Here is a 21,383-nt window from a genome sequence, read left to right as displayed (position 1 = left end):
ATTTGACACACTGTTATGGACATAATGATGCAAACCTCATAACTGGTATTGTACCAATATTTGTACGATGGCGCATAAATATACTAAAAATAAAAAATAAAAAAACAATACTAATAGCGATGGAAAGAAAACACGCTGCCAGTAGTTACATTAGCAACACCGTGGGAGTGAACAAGCGCTGCAGCTATTTGTCCTAGCAGTAGCGCATGTGGCACGCGTTACTGCTAAGCAATAGTTGTAGCGCCTTATTAGTAGTGCGCCTACCCGTGCTACTAGTGAGCACAAAACCAGCGCTACTGCTAGGGTTTTCCCTAGTACTGATAGTTGTCCCGGCATGCAGTTTCTGATAGCTATCATCCTATCCAATAAGCCTCGTCTATTTCCTTGGCTTGAGATGGAGGTTCGATGGTTAGAAGGCGGACACAACTAGTATAAAGAAAACATTGTGCAAGGAAATGGCGTGGTGCCTACGTCGAGACTAGAAGCATGGTTTGTGGTCGCGCCCCCATACGCTCTAACTCCAATGAGCTGACACCACGTTTTAATTTTTAGTACTGAGATCTTCTCAGTGATAATACTATATTTAGGGCAGATTGGTAGTGAAGTTACATGTCTAAAAACATACATATGTATATTTGTACTTGATTAAAAATGTATTGTCATCTTTGTTACCGAAGTTGGAAAGTTAACTAAATTCAGGTACCAATTTGTATTTCGAATTTCTACCTAAATGGAAAGAGTCTTATTACTAATTATTCAATTACACGATACTCTTAAGCGGCTGGCCTTCATCTCTATCAGCACAACATTTTTCAATGAAGGACATTTTCGTTCAATCATTATACTGAGCTTTCAGTTTTTGACATCCAATCATTATACACAACTGATACAAAAAAGTTTGTATCCAAAAAAGTTCCATGATTTTCTGATGTTTTCCATAATTACGCTATTATTTTTTGTTTCTCAGGGGTAGCAGCACCCATGTGCTCCAAGGGATTTCCCCTAATAATCTGAGTTCTTACAATTAAACCTGTAGGACTTCTTATTGGTGGTCGCATCCACTAAATTTCCGCGTGACCTTGATCTCCATATCTCAAGGCTTTAGGCTATGTTTGAGGAACCAAATAGAGAGTGCAAAGTCATAGTTCGGTTAGAGTGAATTGGGTGGAGTCCATTCCTACGTTTTGTTAGTTGGAGCAAAAAAATGGAATTAATGAAATATTTTCCCAGTTATGCACATGTAATAACGACGCATGCTATTAGAGCACAATATATGATCAATATATCAAAAGTATACATGGTACATGGTACAACATACTCGTTTATCTTCTAAAAGGGAGCGAAGGAACAACCAAACATCGATACTACACTGGCCGGCCATGCAGAGTTGGCTCCACGTATGTAGTTCTCTCTCTCACACGGAGATCAGATCAGAGCATTTATTCAGGTATATGCAGTATATAGGTAACCTCAAAGTACTCAGCATCGATCAGTGGAGCTATAATCTGCGATGCTGGCGGCAAGCAATCGATCACTAGATCTTATTGCAGTTCACAGTTGAGCTGATCTTGTAGGGGACGCTGACGCGGCACTTGGAGGGGATCTCTGCGGCCTTGCCTTCTTTGACCCCACCGGCAGCACTCTTGATGCACAGGCACGCCGCTTTCTTGTCAGCGGCGGTCTGCACTTGGCCGGCCAATCTCCTGACGCCGCTGCAGCAGGCCGCAGACGGGCTGGCGCCGTTGCCGCGTGCATAGGAAAGGCACGGGCCAAGGGCGGAGTTCACCTGGCCGCAGGAGATTGCCGCGTCGGAGGCTACAAGGAGGAGTGCCGCCACCAGGGCAACCAGCACGAGCTTAGTAGCTGTAGTGCGAGCCATCTTGACTGACTTAGCTGTGGTTGTGGTGGCGGGCTCACGGGCAGAGGGTGGGATAGCTAGATTTGCTACTGGTATTTGTGAGAATGTATAGGGGGGTTGCATGTGCTTAAATAGGGCTTCTACATCTTCTCACCAATGTGGAATCACATTTGGAATAAACTGTACTGCTAGCAGGGTGTCCAAGTATCGTGTCCACGAGGATGGGTTCGATATCAATGTGTGTTTAATGCATACATTGAGAAAGTTGTTAGTTGTTGGGATCGACTGAAAGGTATTAATTAATTATGGAGTTGGTTCGATGTTGGGCAGATGGATGGGCCAAGCATGTACACATTCATTCTGGCGGTGGAGTGCCTAATTACTGCATGTCCCGCAACAGACTAATATGGAGAATAGACATGTACATACTATCTTTCAATAATTGAGTGCTTGATGGCCCTGAGCTTGACAAATGAACCAATCTGATGGTGCATGTGTTCGTGTCAGGCTGAGCCGCTGAGGATCGACTACATTTTCTTGCTCTCTCCATGCTATGGTTTATTAGCATTAGTTGATGTTTTATTCAAAGGTACATTTTGAGAATTGATTTAGTTTATACAAGAGTATGTTTTTCACGTAAGTAGCAAAGTATATTATGTAGTACTACCGATCGTTTCCCACATCACGTATGCCACAAATATAGATTATTTATGTGGGGTCGACATATGTGCAGTATATATGGTCCATATACAAACTTTTATCACCGGTATCTTTATAACTGGCCAGTTTTCTTCTCATCTCTCGTTCTACACATGTCCCGGGGTAGATAAGGCCCGATGTATACCATGTTCAACGAAGAGTTCATAGTGTAGGTTGTCTTTATTATTTAAAAACGAGTATATTCAGATCTCGCCCCTTGCGTGGCCTCCCCTAGGCAACGCCAGGGGACTCCGAACCCTAGCGCCGCAGGCCTCTGTTGTTGTTGAGACAAGCGATCGAGCGAGGAAGATTAGCGAGAGAGAGAGAGAGATGAACACGAACAGGAGAGGGAGTGTTTTGTGCTGCCACACCTGCGCAGCGTTTTCTGTTTTCTGTATTGCTTATCCTTCTCTCGATTACACAGTTAAGCTAACCACCTCCCGGCCCCAGCTGCCTTGATCCGTATCTGTCGCTCCATCCAGCGACTGGATCACAAGCAAAGCCAACGGACCGGGAGGAAAATACGCTAAGGAGAGATGCGTGCGAGTGCAGTCCTCCCCACTACGTGCGTGCATGCGCAGGTCACATCCGACCCATGCACACGCATTATTTTAAACAGAAAGTAAACTCTATGCTATATGCATGAGATTAGCTAGGGCTAACATTTCACCCCCTAATCTCACTGCACCACACCGACGACCCCAAGCCTCTGGCACATCTCGATGAAATGAACTCTTCCGAGCGCCTTAGTCAGAGCGTCAGCTAGCTGATCCTGCGTCCCCACATGATCGATCTCCACCTCTTCCTTCTCAATGCAATCTCTGACAAAGTGGAACTTGATATCTATGTGCTTGCTTCGATCATGATGAATATGATTTTTGCTCAAAGCTATGGCTGATTTGTTGTCAACTAGCAGTGTGAACCTTGCAGGTGAGCCTCCTGTTATGTCTCCCAACAGTCTGTTCAGCCACAGCCCTTGGCATGTTGCAGCAGCTATGGCCACGTACTCTGCCTCACATGAGGAGAGAGCGACTATCTTCTGTTTTTGAGAGCTCCAGATGATCAGATTCTTGCCCAGATAAAAGACGTGCCCAGAAGTGCTTTTGCGATCGCTGACATCTCCGGCGTGATCACTATCACTGAAACCAAGCAGTCCGGCAGTGCCCTGGCCTCTCTTGTAGCTACATCCATAGTGTATGGTTCCTTTCACATACCTTAGAATCTGCTTCACCGCGGCCCAATGAAGAGAGCACAGTTTCTCCATGAATCAATTGACAATGCCAACTGAATGTGCTATGTCCGGCCGGGTGTTCACCAAATATCGCAGACTCCCGATCACCCTGCGGTACAGAGTTGCATCAAAGGGCTCACCATCATCTTCCTTCTTCAGTTTGAGGCGGCATTCCATAGGACTGTGGCAACTGTTGCAGCTCCTCATGTTAGCCATTTCCAGAACCTTTTCCGCATAGCTCCTCTGACTGAGAGTGATGCCATTGTTGCTTTGCTCGACTTCTATGCCCAAGTAGTAGCTCAGCTTGCCAAGGTCACTCATCTTAAAGAGCTGCTGCATCTGTTGCTTGAAGGAGGCTATGTCGGCTGTGCTTGTTCCGGTGATAATTAGATCATCCACATAAACCCCCACTAGCAGATAGGACTGCTCGTTGCCGCGGCGGTAGACTGCGTGTTCCAGCGGGCTGCGAATGAAGCCGAGAGCAGCCAGTGACTCATCCAGCTTCGCATACCAAGCGCGCGGAGCCTGATGCAGTCCATACAGCGCCTTGCGCAGACACAATACACTTTCCTCCTTGCCTGCTACCTCATATCCCGGCGGCTGAGCAACGTACACTTCGTCACAAAGATCGCCGTTCAGAAACGCAGATTTTACATCCATGTGATGAACTTCCCAGCCAGAATGTGCAGCAAGAGCCAACAGCAGCCGCACTGTCTCCATGCGAGCTACGGGAGCAAAGACTTCCTCAAAATCCACCCCCTGACGCTGGATGTACCCCTTTGCGACGAGGCGAGCCTTGTGCTTGACGACGTTGCCAGCTGGATCACGCTTGACACGATAAACCCACTTTAGACCGATTGCTTTGTGTCCAGGTGGGAGTTGAGCGAGCTCCCATGTCTTGTTGTCGACGATGGACTGCATCTCGACGTCCATGGCTCCCTTCCACGCCTTGTTTGCCAGCGCCTCGTCCACGCCGCGCGGCTCCTCGGCGTTGAACAGGCAGCGCACGACCAGGCAGCGCTCGAACTGCTCGTGCACCGCCTGATCCTCGGTCTCCTCCAGCACGCTCGTGAAGCTTCGGTAGCGAACGGGTTGTCCTGTTGGCACATCGTGCCTGGAGTCGTGTGACGGAGGCGTGTCGCCGCTGGCCCTTGGAGTGACCGGTGGGGTAGAGGACCCGCTATCGACCTTCTGGACGCCGTTCTCGGTGTTGTAGACCACGGTGAATGGCGCAGGTGCGGTGGTGACCGCGCTCGTGTCCGGAGTGCTCCAAGTCCACGGCCTGCTCTCCTCAAAAACAATGTCACACGTTACCTGGACTTTCTTGGTTGCTGGATCATACACTCGGTACGCCTTAGAGCCCTCCTCATAGCCGACGAACACCATAGGCGTCGACCTATCGCTCAGCTTGGTGATGCCGGTGCCGACGCGCTTCACGTGAACCGTGCACCGGAACGTGTGCAGGTGCTGCACGTTGGGTTTACGGCCGTGCCATGCCTCGTAGGGCGTGACACCCTCCAAGCTCCTGGTTGGCGCACGGTTCAGTAGATAGACGGCGGTCCTCATCGCCTCAGCCCAGAAGTACGCCGGCATGCTCATGCTTTTCATCAAGCACCGGGCCATCTCCACAACAGTTTGATTTCGCCTTTCGACGACTCCGTTTTGCTGCGGTGAGTATGGTGCTGTGCTGAAGTGCTTTATGCCGCTCTTGTCACAGTACTCCTTGAACTCCACAGAATTGAACTCGCCACCACGGTCTGATCTGAACGCGCGCAGCTTGCACTGGCCATCTGCTTCTGCCATGGCTTGGATCCTCTTGAAATGTGAGTATGCCTCATCTTTAGTCTTGAGAAACTCTAGCCACATGTAGCGACTGTGGTCATCAACCACGAGCAGAAAGTACTTATTACCTCCAGGAGTCATCGGAGAGATCGGCCCGCACAGGTCTGTGTGTACGAGCTCCAGGATGTGTTCAGCTCGGTACGCGGTGGCCTGCGGGAACGGCGCTCGGTGTTGTTTCCCCAAGGCGCAGCCGTCGCAGTACTCTTCCACACGATCTATCACGGGCATCCCGCGTACGAGCTGCTTGGTGGACATGGCTCGGAGCGCGCGGAAGTGAAGATGCCCCATGCGCGCGTGCCACCGCCAGGTCGTGTCGTCTCCTTGCGCCATCAGACATGCCGGAGCGTCGATCTGTGTACAGGCGGTTCCCCGACCTCTTGATGCGCACTAGAACGTGCTATGCCGGGTCTCGGACAGTCATGACTCCGTCCGCTATGCTGATGATGCATCCTGCTTCGTCTAGTTGCCCTACGGAAACAATGTTTGTCCGCAGGTTGGGGATGAAGAAGACGCCGGTGAGTGCGCGCTGGTCGCCGTCATGGCGACGGAACACCACTGAGCCGCGTCCGGAGATGGCCACGACCGATCCGTCCCCGAACTTCACCGTGCCGCGCACGGACTCGTCGAGCTCTGCGAAGACGCGCTTGTCGCCTGTCATGTGGCTGCTTGCCCCAGTGTCAAAGAACCACACACCGTCCGGCGTAGGCACGGGCATGACTTTTTCTTCATTGAGATACACCTCCTGAGGTGCCACGATCTGCGACGAGATGAAGCCAGTGACCACGGCCATGTACAGACCCTGATCGTGCTCGGCGCCGGCTTGGACAAGGTTGGCTTGCTCCTGCTTGCCCTTTTGATCCTCGTCTTTGAGCCTGGTGCGGCATTCCTTTTTCCGGTGGCCCGGCTTGTTGCAGTAGTGACACTTGCCTTTCTTCTTCCCGCCGGAGCCGCCAGATCCGCCCGCGCCCGCACTCGGCTGCACAGACTTGACACCATCCTGAAACTTGTTCTTCCCCGGCGACTTGTTCTTGTTGTTGCCTCCGGATGACGACCCGCTTGAACCGAGCTGCCGCTCGTGCGCATCCCACTCCGCAGAGGTGTACATCAGGCGTGCACCGGACTGTGCTGTGTCGTCCAGATCGTAGTGATCTTCACACGCGGACAGACGCCCCGTGAGCTCTTCGACGGTCATGGTTTTGAGGTCTATGAGAGACTCGATAGCCATAGCCATCTGCATGTACTTACGAGGCACGACGCGGAGAAACTTCTGGACGGCCTTGTGCTCCGTCACCGGGTCGCCGTACAACTCGAGGTCGGCGACAAGACCGGAGAGCCGCAACGCGAAATCTTCGACGGACTCGCCGTCCTTGAAACGGAGATCCTTGAATTCCCGGCGCCGCACTTGGGCCTTGGCCTCGCGCGCGCGCTCGCTGCCCATCCGGAGAGTCTTGATCGTCTCCCAGGCCTTCTTGGCCGAGTCCTTGGCCGCCAGCACACGGATCATCTCCGGCGGCACGCCGGTGAGGATGATCTGCAGCGCGCGCCGGTCGTCGTGTTCGTCAGCGGCGTCATCGGTCACCGCGGACCAGACGCGGGCGACCTGCAGCTTGACTTGCATGACCAGAGACCACTCCATGTAGTTGGTGCGGGTGAGGACCATGGACGATGAAGAGGCCTCGCTCTCCCGCACGACTCGCTCGACGATGCGTAGTTCATCGCTGCCGCTGCCCGTCAGACGCGCCACGGGCACCGTGGACAGTGGCGTCTTTGGCGGCGACTTCGTCCCGCCCTTGTTCTTCCCTTTCTCTGAATCGCTGTCAGACATGGTACGCCGCGGATCAGACACCGCCGGCCACCGGAGAGTGGATCGAACACCAAGTAGCTCTGATACCAATTGTTGTTGTTGAGACAAGCGATCGAGCGAGGAAGATTAGCGAGAGAGATAGAGATGAACACGAACAGGAGAGGGAGTGTTTTGTGCTGCCACACCTACGCAGCGTTTTCTGTTTTCTGTATTGCTTATCCTTCTCTCAATTACAAAGTTAAGCTAACCACCTCCCGGCCCGAGCTGCCTTGATCCGTATCTGTCGCTCCATCCAGCGACTGGATCACAAGCAAAGCCAACGGACCGGGAGGAAAATACGCTAAGGAGAGATGCATGCGAGTGCAGTCCTCCCCACTACGTGCGTGCATGCGCAGGTCACGTCCGACCCATGCACACGCATTATTTTAAACAGAAAGTAAACTCTATGTTATATGCATGAGATTAGCTAGGGCTAACAGCCTCCTCTCGCACCTCCCTCTGCCGCCGCGGCCGCCGGCGAGGGCCGCGGTCGCGGCGGGCCCGGTGCCGAAGGCACCTGGCCGGGTGGACGCGGCGAGATCCCATCAGAGGCGGCAGGGGTGGCCCTTCTCGTGGGATCCGAAGGCGGCGGCTTGGGCGGCGATCCCTTGCCGTGCGGGGGTGGCCGAAGCGCCAACTGCCGACGGAGCGGAGACCCTGAGACGGACGGCGGCGGTGGCAAATTTGTCAAATCTGACGGGGTGCCTGATCTGCGCGGAGATGGTGGTGGCGGCGACAGCAGATCCAACCGCAATCGCATCGGCCGCGGAGCGGCCTTCAGCCGACCGGCGGTGCGTGGAGGGACTGGTGAGGAGACGTCGGATCTCTGTCTGTATACCGACGTCGGCGTTCGTCTTCGTGGTGAGACTCCGCTTGGTTCCAGCCAATCGCGAGATCGGGACGATGTGGCTTCCAGTGAAAATCATGCCTAACTGCGGTCTTGGCGGACGATGGCGGCGTCTCGGACGTTGTTCCCTTCTCGAGGCATCGTCGTTGCAGGTCATGTCAACCTGGTCGGAAGGTTCTGGGGGAAACCCTAGGTCTGGATATACCGGATCGGACGGTGGCCGCATTCGATGTCGTTCTCCTTCCTGGTGGCATCGCTTTGGAGCAAGTGTTGGCTAGAGGGGACAAGAGGAGGAGCGGCGTGGTATCTGACATGTCGACAACGGCGGGTCTCAGCGGCATGGAGCAGCGAAGTGTCGCCGGTGGGCGTGTGATGATGGACGAGCGTAGGATGGTGGCATTGTCTGGTGTCATAGTGGCGTCGACGACTGCTAGACCGGGCAAAGTAAATGCAGCAGTACATAACTAAAGATGGATTGGTGGCACGTGCCTGTGGCGGCCTCATACCCGGCAGGCGTCCTGCTTGAGGAGTGCGCCGGACTGGTGGGTGACCCATACCCGGCAGGCGTCCTGGTTGGGACATCAGGTCTTAGATGTTAGGTTTGGCTGCGAGGTCTGTTTGGCATTAGACCTAGATTTTCAGCGCCCCTTCATCAATTGGATAGGAGTAGCGACAGTTGTTGCCTAGACGGTGGCTTTAGTCTTACTGTTGAATGACTTTGAAGGTCTTGTATGACTAAGTAATAAAATGGCTGCATGCATCGTCCAGATGCAGAGGCCGGGGGTCATCCTTTTTTTCTAAAAACATAAGATGTTAGAATTTGACCTTGAGATGAAATTTCTTCATGTTCCTTGTATTGGAGTAGGAGGCAGCTGTCTTAGAACGACTATTGTGTAAGATCCTCTGAACTTCTCCATGATATGTTACACGTTATCAAATAACCCGTATCGTATTTGATAACGTGTGACATATCGGAAGTTTGGAACACCAAACACTCAATGTGTATATCGATCGCCTTAACTAGTATCCTATTTTTCTCCTACCACACGATATCAACAAAGCATGTAGTGGTACAATTGTGACGAGGCAAGCTGTTATAGAAGATTGAGCTCGGAGGCGTGGAATTAGCCCCTTTGAATTACCGATTTATTAATTACACCACTCCCAAGTAGAAAATACCATATCTTGTAGTTCTACATAACAAATGAACTGGTCCAGCATCAAAGAATGGGCGAGAATGAATTAGAATCCATAATAAGGTGTCTCAGTGAATTTTGAAGTCAAAATCAACACAGTGAGTCACCTAGTCTAAACTCACAAATGTACACAAACGCGCAAATCACAACACGTACACATCTGACAGGCTCAAGGCATCAATTAGACACAAAAAATCAGGTGGCTTAGATCTAGCTGGGCTGTTAATGAGAAGCCTTGAAGTGTAGGTTTATAACTTTTTACAATATTACATCTCTTTTCTTTATGGTAATGCAGATGACTAGGTTATATGTGTGGTTGTCGGGAATGATTAGATTGGTCGATGTAGCTTGTCCAAACTTGATTACCAGAACCGATGCGTGGGGCCGAATTGATGATCCAACCACCCCCAAACCAACCGATGCAAGTGTCGCTTTGTTACTCAAATTCTTGACCCGACGAATGAGAGGCGCCCAATCGGAGCAGCGACAAGGCAAACCGTGATTTACTATATTTGTGAAGGAGTTAACATGGAACTTGGTAGGTGGCAAGGCCAGATATCGTCGAGCCGCCCGTCTGGTGAAGGTGGTTTAAAGTTGAACTCTTACGCTCGTCTTGAACTCTTGCCAGTCGAGCAACAATTAGTCTGTAGATGAACTAACTGCACGTGCTTAGTGGGAAGTTGGTGTTATTCTTCGCTAAAGTATATATGTGTAGTAGTAATAGTATTTCAGAGACTTCTAAAGGTTTTATAGTGATTTTAACCAGTTTAAATGAATAATTTAAATAATATCTCGTACCCCCTCGTCGCTCGGCCATCCAGGGCGGGGGGGGGGGGGCACAACCCTAGCACCCAGCTGCCTCGATCCCATCCCTCCTTCCCCTCCGCTGTCGTCGGGGACAGCGGTGGGCAGAGCTTGTGTGTTCAACGGCGGTGACGGAGGGCTGCTCCGTCTTCCCCGACTATACAACGGCGAGAGCGCCAGAACAACGGATGTGCGGCCTCTTGCTCGATCCATGGTGGCGCAGTGGCTCCTGCTAGAGGCATTTGTGGTGATGCGGGATGAGATGGCCAGTGGATGGAGGTGGGGATGGGCGTAGCCTGTGGTGGCGGGGGCGTACGGACCTGATCCGGTCTTGGCGGACACGGCGGCGACTCCGGAACGGATCCGAACATGGTGGCGGCGGCGGCGGCCCCTCCTCCGGGGATGACGGGCCAGATGGTGGGTCCTTGTGGCGGCGGATCTTGGGATACCACACCCGGGGACGTTGCAGGACGCGCGTGGCGGCCGATGCTTCCTCCAGCATCGACGACGCGTGATGCGGGATGGCGGCGGCGTATGCTGTTGTATGGGCGATGTCAGCTGTCCAGAGGCCCGCATAACCCTCTATGGTTGTCTCGAGTTTACGGGAAAAAATGTGTTCGGACGGTCCTGTGGACCGATATAGGACCGAGTTGGATGGCACAACACGTCTGGACAACGTGATGTGGTTTGAGGGTCAATGTTTGACATAACCTTACAGTGATATGTCATACACGTCCAACCTTATTTTAGCTGTACTAGTGATAAATGGTGTCATTAGTCACTCCATATTGGCCAGGATCGTATCGCCTAATAAAACAAAATCGAAAATAAAAATTTCCAATGTTAAGCCTCCTTTGGTTTGTAAGAATCCCATAGGTTCGGATTTGGTTAGGAAAAATTCCTTTAGAGTCCTTTGATTTGTAGTAATAGAATCTTATTCTTATGAAGGAATTCTTCCTATCCTCCACATGTCATAGGAACATAAACATTAGCCCAGATTCAATGGAAAAAAATCCTATGATGTGAACCAGAGGGCATCTTCCTTTCTATTTTTATTCATAGGATTTCAGATACATGTCATCTTATTTCCTATGACTTCTATATTCCTGTGAATATACTATCCTATAAACCAAAGGAGGCCTTATCGACTGCTGAATTCTTCCCAAAGTCTTAGTCACGGCCATGTTGTTTTGGTTGGCACATCAAACTCCTCAAACAGTAGGGAAGCACCCTCCAAGCATGGAGCAAATAAATATGCCACGATGTTGGTGTGCATAGTAATACCGCTAGGAGCATAAATGCGGCCAACTATCAACCTCCTGCGACCCAAGTCCTTAAAACATGTCACTTCCTACTCCGGGGTCTCTTTCCATACAAACCTCACAACTTGTATGCTACTACGAGGAGTTAAAAAACTTAACCTTTTCTATAGTCCGCAATACGAGTACGTGACGTTGAAATCTATAGTCTCGATGCATCTTTTCAATAGTCTGGATCCATAAGATTAGGAGGCCTGGGGAACTTTTCAATACTGAGGGCACCTCCATTTTGCACATAGTTGTCCCGGCATGCAGTTTCTGATAGCTATGGTCCTATCCAATAAGCCTCACCTATTTCCTTGGCTTGAGATGGAGGTTCGATGGTAAGAAGGCGGACACAGCTAGTATAAAGAAAACATTGTGCAAGGAAATGGCGTGGTGCCTATGTCGAGACTAGAAGCATGGTTTGTGGTCGCGCCCCCATACGCTCTAACTCCAATGAGCTGACACCACGTTTTAATTTTTAGTACTGAGATCTTCTCCGTGATAATACTATATTTAGGGCAGATTGGTAGTGAAGTTACATGTCTAAAAACATACATATGTATATTTGTACTTGATTAAAAATGTATTGTCATCTTTGTTACCGAAGTTTGGAAAGTTAACTAAATTCAGGTACCAATTTGTATTTCGAATTTCTACCTAAATGGAAAGATTCTTATTAATAATTATTCAATTACACGATACTCTTAAGCGGCTGACCTTCATCTCTATCAGCACAACATTTTTCAATGAAGGACATTTTCGTTCAATCATTATACTGAGCTTTCAGTTTTTGACATCCAATCATTATACACAACTGATACAAAAAAGTTTGTATCCAAAAAAGTTCCCTGATTTTCTGACGTTTTCCATAATTACGATATTATTTTTTGTTTGTCAGGGGTAGCAGCACCCATGTGCTCCAAGGGATTTCCCCTAATAATCCGAGTTCTTACAATTAAACCTGTAGGACTTCTTATTGGTGGTCGCATCCACTAAATTTCTGTGTGACCTTCATCTCTATATCTCAAGGCTTTAGGCTATGTTTGAGGAACCAAATAGAGAGTGCAAAGTCATGGTTCGGTTATAGTGAATTGGGTGGAGTCGATTCCTACATTTTTTTGGTTGGAGCAAGAAAAAGGAATTAATGAAATGTTTTCCCAGTTATGCACATGTAATAACGACGCATGCTATTAGAGCACAATATATGATCAATATATCAAAAGTATACATGGTACATGGTACAACATACTCGTTTATCTTCTCAAAGGGAGCGAAGGAACAACCAAACATCGATACTACACTGGCCGGCCATGCAGAGTTGGCTCCACGTACGTAGTCCTCTCTCTCACATGGAGATCAGATCAGAGCATTTATTCATGTATATGCAGTATATAGGTAACCTCAAAGTACTCAGCATCGATCGGTGGAGCTATAATCTGCGATGCTGGCGGCAAGCAATCGATCACTAGATCTTATTGCAGTTCACAGTTGAGCTGATCTTGTAGGGGACGCTGACGCGGCACTTGGAGGGGATCTCTGCGGCCTTGCCTTCTTTGACCCCACCGGCAGCACTCTTGATGCACAGGCACGCCGCTTTCTTGTCAGCGGCGGTCTGCACTTGGCCGGCCAATCTCCTGACGCCGCTGCAGCAGGCCGCAGACGGGCTGGCGCCGTTGCCGCGTGCATAGGAAAGGCACGGGCCAAGGGCGGAGCTCACCTGGCCGCAGGAGATTGCCGCGTCGGAGGCTACAAGGAGGAGTGCCGCCACCAGGGCAACCAGCACGAGCTTAGTAGCTGTAGTGCGAGCCATCTTGACTGACTTAGCTGTGGTTGTGGTGGCGGGCTCACGGGCAGAGGGTGGGATAGCTAGATTTGCTACTGGTATTTGTGAGAATGTATAGGGGGGGGTGCATGTGCTTAAATAGGGCTTCTACATCTTCTCACCAATGTGGAATCACATTTGGAATAAACTGTACTGCTAGCAGGGTGTCCAAGTATCGTGTCCACGAGGATGGGTTCGATATCAATGTGTGTTTAATGCATACATTGAGAAAGTTGTTAATTGTTGGGATGGACTGAAAGGTATTAATTAATTATGGAGTTGGTTCGATGTTGGGCAGATGGATGGGCCAAGCATGTACACATTCATTCTGGCGGTGGAGTGCCTAATTACTGCATGTCCGGCAACAGACTAATATGGAGAATAGACATGTACATACTCTCTTTCAATAATTGAGTGCTTGATGGCCCTGAGCTTGACAAATGAACCAATCTGATGGTGCATGTGTTCGTGTCAGGCTGAGCCGCTGAGGATCGACTATATTTTCTTGCTCTCTCCATGCTATGGTTTAGCATTAGTTGATGTTTTATTCAAAGGTACATTTTGAGAATTGATTTAGTTTATACAAGAGTATGTTTTTCACGTAAGTAGCAATGTATATTATGTAGTACTACCGATCGTGTGTGCATGTTTCCCACATCACGTATGCCACAAATATAGATTATTTATGTGCGGTCGACATATGTGCAGTATATATGGTCCATATACAAACTTTTATCACCGGTATCTTTAAAACTGGCCAGTTTTCTTCTCATCTCTCGTTCTACACATGTCCCGGGGTAGATAAGGCCCGATGTATACCATGTTCAACGAAGAGTTCATAGTGTAGGTTGTCTTTACTATTTAAAAACGAATATATTCAGATCTCGCCCCTTGCGTGGCCTCCCCCTAGGCAACGCCAGGGGACTCCGAACCCTAGCGCCACAGGCCTCTGTTGTTGTTGAGACAAGCGATCGAGCGAGGAAGATTAGCGAGAGAGAGAGATGAACACGAACAGGAGAGGGAGTGTTTTGTGCTGCCACACCTGCGCAACGTTTTCTGTTTTCTGTATTGCTTATCCTTCTCTCGATTACAAAGTTAAGCTAACCACCTCCCGGCCCTAGCTGCCTTGATCTGTATCTGTCGCTCCATCCAGCGACTGGATCACAAGCAAAGCCAACGGACCGGGAGGAAAATACGTTAAGGAGAGATGCGTGCGAGTGCAGTCCTCCCCACTATGTGCGTGCATGCGCAGGTCACATCCGACCCATGCACACGCATTATTTTAAACAGAAAGTAAACTCTATGCTATATGCATGAGATTAGCTAGGGCTAACATTTCACCCCCTAATCTCACTGCACCACACCGACGACCCCAAGCCTCTGGCGCATCTCGATGAAATGAACTCTTCCGAGCGCCTTAGTCAGAGCGTCAGCTAGCTGATCCTGCGTCCCCACATGATCGATCTCCACCTCTTCCTTCTCAATGCAATCTCTGACAAAGTGGAACTTGACATCTATGTGCTTGCTTCGGTCATGATGAACAGGATTTTTGCTCAAAGCTATGGCTGATTTGTTGTCAACTAGCAGTGTGAACCTTGCAGGTGAGCCTCCTGTTATGTCTCCCAACAGTCTGTTCAGCCACAGCCCTTGGCATGTTGCAGCAGCTATGGCCACGTACTCTGCCTCACATGAGGAGAGAGCGACTATCTTCTGTTTTTGAGAGCTCCAGGTGATTAGATTCTTGCCCAGATAAAAGACGTGCCCAGAAGTGCTTTTGCGATCGCTGACATCTCCGGCGTGATCACTATCGCTGAAACCAAGCAGTCCGGCAGTGCCCTGGCCTCTCTTGTAGCTACATCCATAGTGTATGGTTCCTTTCACATACCTTAGAATCTGCTTCACCGCGGCCCAATGAAGAGAGCTCGGTTTCTCCATGAATCGACTGACAATGACAACTGAATGTGCTATGTCCGGCCGGGTGTTCACCAAATATCGCAGACTCCCGATCACCCTGCGGTACAGAGTTGCATCAAAGGGCTCACCATCATCTTCCTTCTTCAGTTTGAGGCGGCATTCCATAGGAGTGTGGCAACTGTTGCAGCTCCTCATGTTAGCCATTTCCAGAACCTTTTCCGCATAGCTCCTCTGACTGAGAGTGATGCCATTGTTGCTTTTCTCGACTTCTATGCCCAAGTAGTAGCTCAGCTTGCCAAGGTCACTCATCTTAAAGAGCAGCTGCATCTGTTGCTTGAAGGAGGCTATGTCCGTTGTGCTTGTTCCGGTGATAATTAGATCATCCACATAAACCCCCACTAGCAGATAGGACTGCTCGTTGCCGCGGCGGTAGACTGCGTGTTCCAGCGGGCTGCGAATGAAGCCGAGAGCAGCCAGTGACTCATCCAGCTTCGCATACCAAGCGCGCGGAGCCTGATGCAGTCCATACAGCGCCTTGCGCAGACGCAATACACTTTCCTCCTTGCCTGCTACCTCATATCCCGGCGGCTGAGCAACGTACACTTCCTCAGAAAGATCGCCGTTCAGAAACGCAGATTTTACGTCCATGTGATGAACTTCCCAGCCAGAATGTGCAGCAAGAGCCAACAACAGCCGCAGTGTCTCCATGCGAGCTACGGGAGCAAAGACTTCCTCAAAATCCACCCCCGACGCTGGATGTACCCCTTTGCGACGAGGCGAGCCTTGTGCTTGACGACGTTGCCAGCTGGATCATGCTTGACACGATAAACCCACTTTAGACCGATTGCTTTGTGTCAAGGTGGGAGTTGAGCGAGCTCCCATGTCTTGTTGTCGACGATGGACTGCATCTCGACGTCCATGGCTACCTTCCACGCCTTGTTTGCCAGCGCCTCGTCCACGCCGCGCGGCTCCTCGGCGCTGAACAGGCAGCGCACGAGCAGGCAGCGCTCGAACTGCTCGCGCACCGCCTGATCCTCGGTCTCCTCCAGCACGCTCGTGAAGCTTCGGTAGCGAACGGGTTGTCCTGTTGGCACATCGTGCCTGGAGTCGTGTGACGGAGGCGTGTCGCCGCTGGCCCTTGGCGAGTCCGTGGGTGTCACCGTCCCGGACTGCGACGAGTCAGGCGTGCTCACCACCGGCGTGGCAACTACAGTCGACCGCGGCGTCCCCAAAGTTGATGTAGAGGGTGTCGCCGCTGCCCTGGGAGTGACCGGTGGGGTAGAGGACCCGCTATCGACCTCCTGGACGCCGTTCTCCGTGGTGTAGACCACGGTGAATGTCGCAGGTGCGGTGGTGACCGCGCTCGTGTCCGGAGCGCTCCAAGTCCACGGCCTGCTCTCCTCAAAAACAATGTCACGCGTTACCTGGACTTTCTTGGTTGCTGGATCGTACGCTCGGTACGCCTTAGAGCCCTCCTCATAGCCGACGAACACCATAGGCGTCGACCTATCGCTCAGCTTGGTGATGCCGGTGCCGACGCGCTTCACGTGAACCGTGCACCCGAACGTGTGCAGGTGCTGCACGTTGGGTTTACGGCCGTGCCATGCCTCGTAGGGCGTGACACCCTCCAAGCTCCTGGTTGGCGCACGGTTCAGTAGATAGACGGCGGTCCTCATCGCCTCAGCCCAGAAGTACGCCGGCATGCTCATGCTTTTCATCATGCACCGGGCCATCTCCACAACAGTTTGATTTCGCCTTTCGACGACTCCGTTTTGCTGCGGTGAGTATGGTGCTGTGGTGAAGTGCTTTATGCCGCTCTTGTCACAGTACTCCTTGAACTCCACAGAATTGAACTCGCCACCACCGTCTGATCTGAACGCGCGCAGCTTGCACTGGCCATCTGCTTCGGCCATGGCTTGGATCCTCTTGAAATGTGAGTATGCCTCATCTTTAGTCTTGAGCAACTCTAGCCACATGTAGCGACTATGGTCATCAACCACGAGCAGAAAGTACTTATTACCTCCAGGAGTCATCGGAGAGATCGGCCCGCACAGTTCTGCGTGTACGAGCTCCAGGATGTGTTCAGCTCGGTACGCCGTGGCCTGTGGGAACGGCGCTCGGTGTTGTTTCCCCAAGGCGCAGCCGTCGCAGTACTCTTCCACACGATCTATCACGGGCATCCCGCGTACGAGCTGCTTGGTGGACATGGCTCGGAGTGCGCGGAAGTGAAGATGCCCCATGCGCGCGTGCCACCGCCAGGTCGTGTCATCTCCTTGCGCCATCAGACATGCCGGAGCGTCGATCGTTAGGATGCCTGTGTACAGGCGGTTCCCCGACCTCTTGATGCGCGCCAGAACGTGCTGTGCCAGGTCTCGGACAGTCATGACTCCGTCCGCTATGCTGATGATGCATCCTGCTTCGTCTTGTTGCCCTACGGAGACAATGTTTGTCCGCAGGCTGGGGATGAAGAAGACGCCGGTGAGTGCGCGCTGGTCGCCGTCATGGCGACGGAACACCACTGAGCCGCGTCCGCAGATGGCCACGACCGATCCGTCCCCGAACTTCACCGTGCCGCGCACGGACTCGTCGAGCTCTGCGAAGACGCGCTTGTCGCCTGTCATGTGGCTGCTTGCCCCAGTGTCAAAGAACCACACACCGTCCGACGTAGGCACGGGCATGACTTTTTCTTCATTGAGATACACCTCCTGAGGTGCCACGATCTGCGACGAGCTGAAGCCAGTGACCACGGCCATGTACAGACCCTGATCGTGCTCGGCGCCGGCTTGGACAAGGTTGGCTTGCTCCTGCTTGCCCTTTTGATCCTCGTCCTTGAGCCTGGTGCGGCATTCCTTTTTCCAGTGGCCCGGCTTGTTGCAGTAGTGACACTTGCCTTTCTTCTTCCCGCCGGAGCCGCCAGATCCGCCCGCGCCCGCACTCGGCTGCACAGACTTGCCACCGCCCTGAAACTTGTTCTTCCCCGGTGACTTGTTCTTGTTGTTGCCTCCGGATGACGACCCGCTTGAACCGAGCTGCCGCTCGTGCGCATCCCACTCCGCAGAGGTGTACATCAGGCGTGCGCCGGACTGCGCCGTGTCATCCAGATCATAGTGATCTTCACACGAGGACAGACGCCCCGTGAGCTCTTCGATGGTCATGGTTTTGAGGTCGATGAGAGAATCGATAGCCATAGCCATCTGCCTGTACTTACGAGGCACGACGCGGAGAAACTTCTGGACGGCCTTGTGCTCCGTCACCGGGTCGCCGTACAACTCGAGGTCGGCGACAAGACCGGAGAGCCGCAACGCGAAATCTTCGACGGACTCGCCGTCCTTGAAACGGAGATCCTCGAATTCCCGGCGCCGCACTTGGGCCTTGGCCTCGCGCGCGCGCTCGCTGCCCATCCGGAGAGTCTTGATCGTCTCCCAGGCCTTCTTGGCCGAGTCCTTGGCCGCCAGCACACGGATCATCTCTGGCGGCACGCCGGTGAGGATGATCTGTAGTGCGCGCCGGTCGTCGTGTTCGTCAGCGACGTCATCGGTCACCGCGGACCAGACGCGGGCGACCTGCAGCTTGACCTGCATGACCAGAGACCACTCCATGTAGTTGGTGCAGGTGAGGACCATGGACGATGAAGAGGCCTCGCTCTCCCGCACAACTCGCTCGACGATGCGTAGTTCATCGCTGTCGCTGCCCGTCAGACGCGCCACGGGCGCCATGGACAGTGGCGTCTTCGGCGGCGACTTCGTCCCGCCCTTGTTCTTCCCTTTCTCTGAATCGCTGTCAGACATGGTACGCCGCGGATCAGACACCGCCGGCAACCGGAGAGTGGATCGAACACCACGTAGCTCTGATACCAATTGTTGTTGTTGAGACAAGCGATCGAGCGAGGAAGATTAGCGAGAGAGAGAGAGAGAGAGAGAGAGAGAGATGAACACGAACAGGAGAGGGAGTGTTTTGTGCTGCCACACCTGCGCAGCGTTTTCTGTTTTCTGTATTGCTTATCCTTCTCTCAATTACAAAGTTAAGCTAACCACCTCCCGGCCCCAGCTGCCTTGATCCGTATCTGTCGCTCCATCCAGCGACTGGATCACAAGCAAAGCCAACGGACCGGGAGGAAAATACGCTAAGGAGAGATGCGTGCGAGTGCAGTCCTCCCCACTACGTGCGTGCATGCGCAGGTCACATCCGACCCATGCACACGCATTATTTTAAACAGAAAGTAAACTCTATGTTATATGCATGAGATTAGCTAGGGCTAACAGCCTCCTCTCGCGCCTCCCTCTGCCGCCGCGGCCGCCGGCGAGGGCCGCGGTCGCGGCGGGCCCGGTGCCGAAGGCACCTGGCCTGGTGGACGCGGCGAGATCCCATCAGAGGCGGCAGGGGTGGCCCTTCTCGTGGGATCCGAAGGCGGCGGCTGGGGCGGCGATCCCTTGCCGTGCGGGGGTGGCCGAAGCGCCAACTGCCGACGGAGCGGAGACCCTGAGACGGACGGCGGCGGTGGCAAATTTGTCAAATCCGACGGGGTGCCTGATCTGCGCGGAGATGGTGGTGGCGGTGACAGCAGATCCAACCGCAATCGGATCGGCCGCGGAGCGGCCTTAAGCCAACCGGCGGTGCGTGGAGGGACTGGTGACGAGACGTCGGATCTCTGTCGGTATAGCGACGTCGGCGTTCGTCTTCGTGGTGAGACTCCGCTTGGTTCTAGCCAATCGCGAGATCGGGACGATGTGGCTTCCGGTGAAAATGGTGCCTAACTGCGGTCTTGGCGGACGATGGCGGCGTCTCGGACGTTGTTCCCTTCTCGAGGCATCGTCGTTGCAGGTCACGTCAACCTGGTCGGAAGGTTCTGGGGGAAACCCTAGGTCTGGATATACCGGATCGGACGGTGGCAGCATTCGATGTCGTTCTCCTTCCTGGTGGCATCGCTTTGGAGCAAGTGTTGGCTAAAGGGGACAAGAGGAGGAGCGGCGTGGTATCTGACATGTCGACAACGGCGGGTCTCAGCGGCATGGAGCAGCGAAGTGTCGCCGGTGGGCGTGTGATGATGGACGAGCGTAGGATGGTGGCGTTGTCTGGTGTCATAGTGGCGTCGACGACTGCTAGATCGGGCAAAGTTAATGCAGCAGTACAGAACTAAAGATGGATTTCCCCTAGACGTGCTTGTGGCGGCCTCATACCCGGCAGGCGTCCTGCTTGAGGAGTGCGCCGGACTGGTGGGTGACCCATACCCGGCAGGCGTCCTGGTTGGGACATCAGGTCTTAGATATTAGGTTTGGCTGCGAGGTCTGTTTGGCATTAGACCAAGATTTTCAGCGCCCCTTCATCAATTGGATAGGAGTAGCGACAGTTGTTGCCTAGACGGTGGCTTTAGTCTTACTGTTGAATGACTTTGAAGGTCTTGTATGAATAAGTAATAAAATGGCTGCATGCATCGTCCAGATGCAGAGGCCGGGGGTCATCCTTTTTTTCTAAAAACATAAGATGTTAGAATTTGACCTTGAGATGAAATTTCTTCATGTTCCTTGTATTGGAGTAGGAGGCAGCTGTCTTAGAATGACTATTGTGTAAGATCCTCTGAACTTCTCCATGATATGTTACACGTTATCAAATAACCCGTATCGTATTTGATAACGTGTGACATATCGGAAGTTTGGAACACCAAACACTCAATGTGTATATCGATCGCCTTAACTAGTATCCTATTTTTCTCCGACCACACGATATCAACAAAGCATGTAGTGGTACAATTGTAAAGAGGCAAGCTGTTATAGAAGATTGAGCTCGGAGGCGTGGAATTAGCCCCTTTGAATTACCGATTTGTTAATTACACCACTCCCAAGTAGAAAATACCATATCTTGTAGTTCTACATAACAAATGAACTGGTCCAGCAACAAAGAATGGGCGAGAATGAATTAAAATCCATAATAAGGTGTCTCAGTGAATTTTGAAGTCAAAATCAACACAGTGAGTCACCTAGTCTAAACTCACAAATGTACACAAACGCGCAAATCACAACACATAC

The 21,383-nt window shown here is 51.9% G+C and overlaps 3 pseudogenes; all 3 read right to left on the bottom strand.

The window, feature by feature from the left end:
- Positions 1 to 1,259: 1,259 nt before the first annotated feature.
- LOC147978174 (non-specific lipid-transfer protein 4.1 pseudogene) lies at positions 1,260 to 1,975 on the bottom strand (annotated as a pseudogene).
- Positions 1,976 to 12,814: 10,839 nt separating this feature from the next.
- LOC147978173 (non-specific lipid-transfer protein 4.1 pseudogene) lies at positions 12,815 to 13,530 on the bottom strand (annotated as a pseudogene).
- A 1,266-nt stretch (positions 13,531 to 14,796) lies between these two features.
- LOC147978172 (secreted RxLR effector protein 161 pseudogene) lies at positions 14,797 to 15,525 on the bottom strand (annotated as a pseudogene).
- Positions 15,526 to 21,383: the final 5,858 nt, after the last annotated feature.

Source organism: Triticum urartu, chromosome 3A (genome assembly GCF_056163025.1).
Source record: "Triticum urartu cultivar PI428250 chromosome 3A, HENAU_Tu73, whole genome shotgun sequence".
NCBI classification, from domain to species: domain Eukaryota; kingdom Viridiplantae; phylum Streptophyta; class Magnoliopsida; order Poales; family Poaceae; genus Triticum; species Triticum urartu.
The sequence above is the reverse complement of the archived record's forward strand: the minus strand, read 5'-3'. Positions and strand labels throughout refer to the sequence as shown.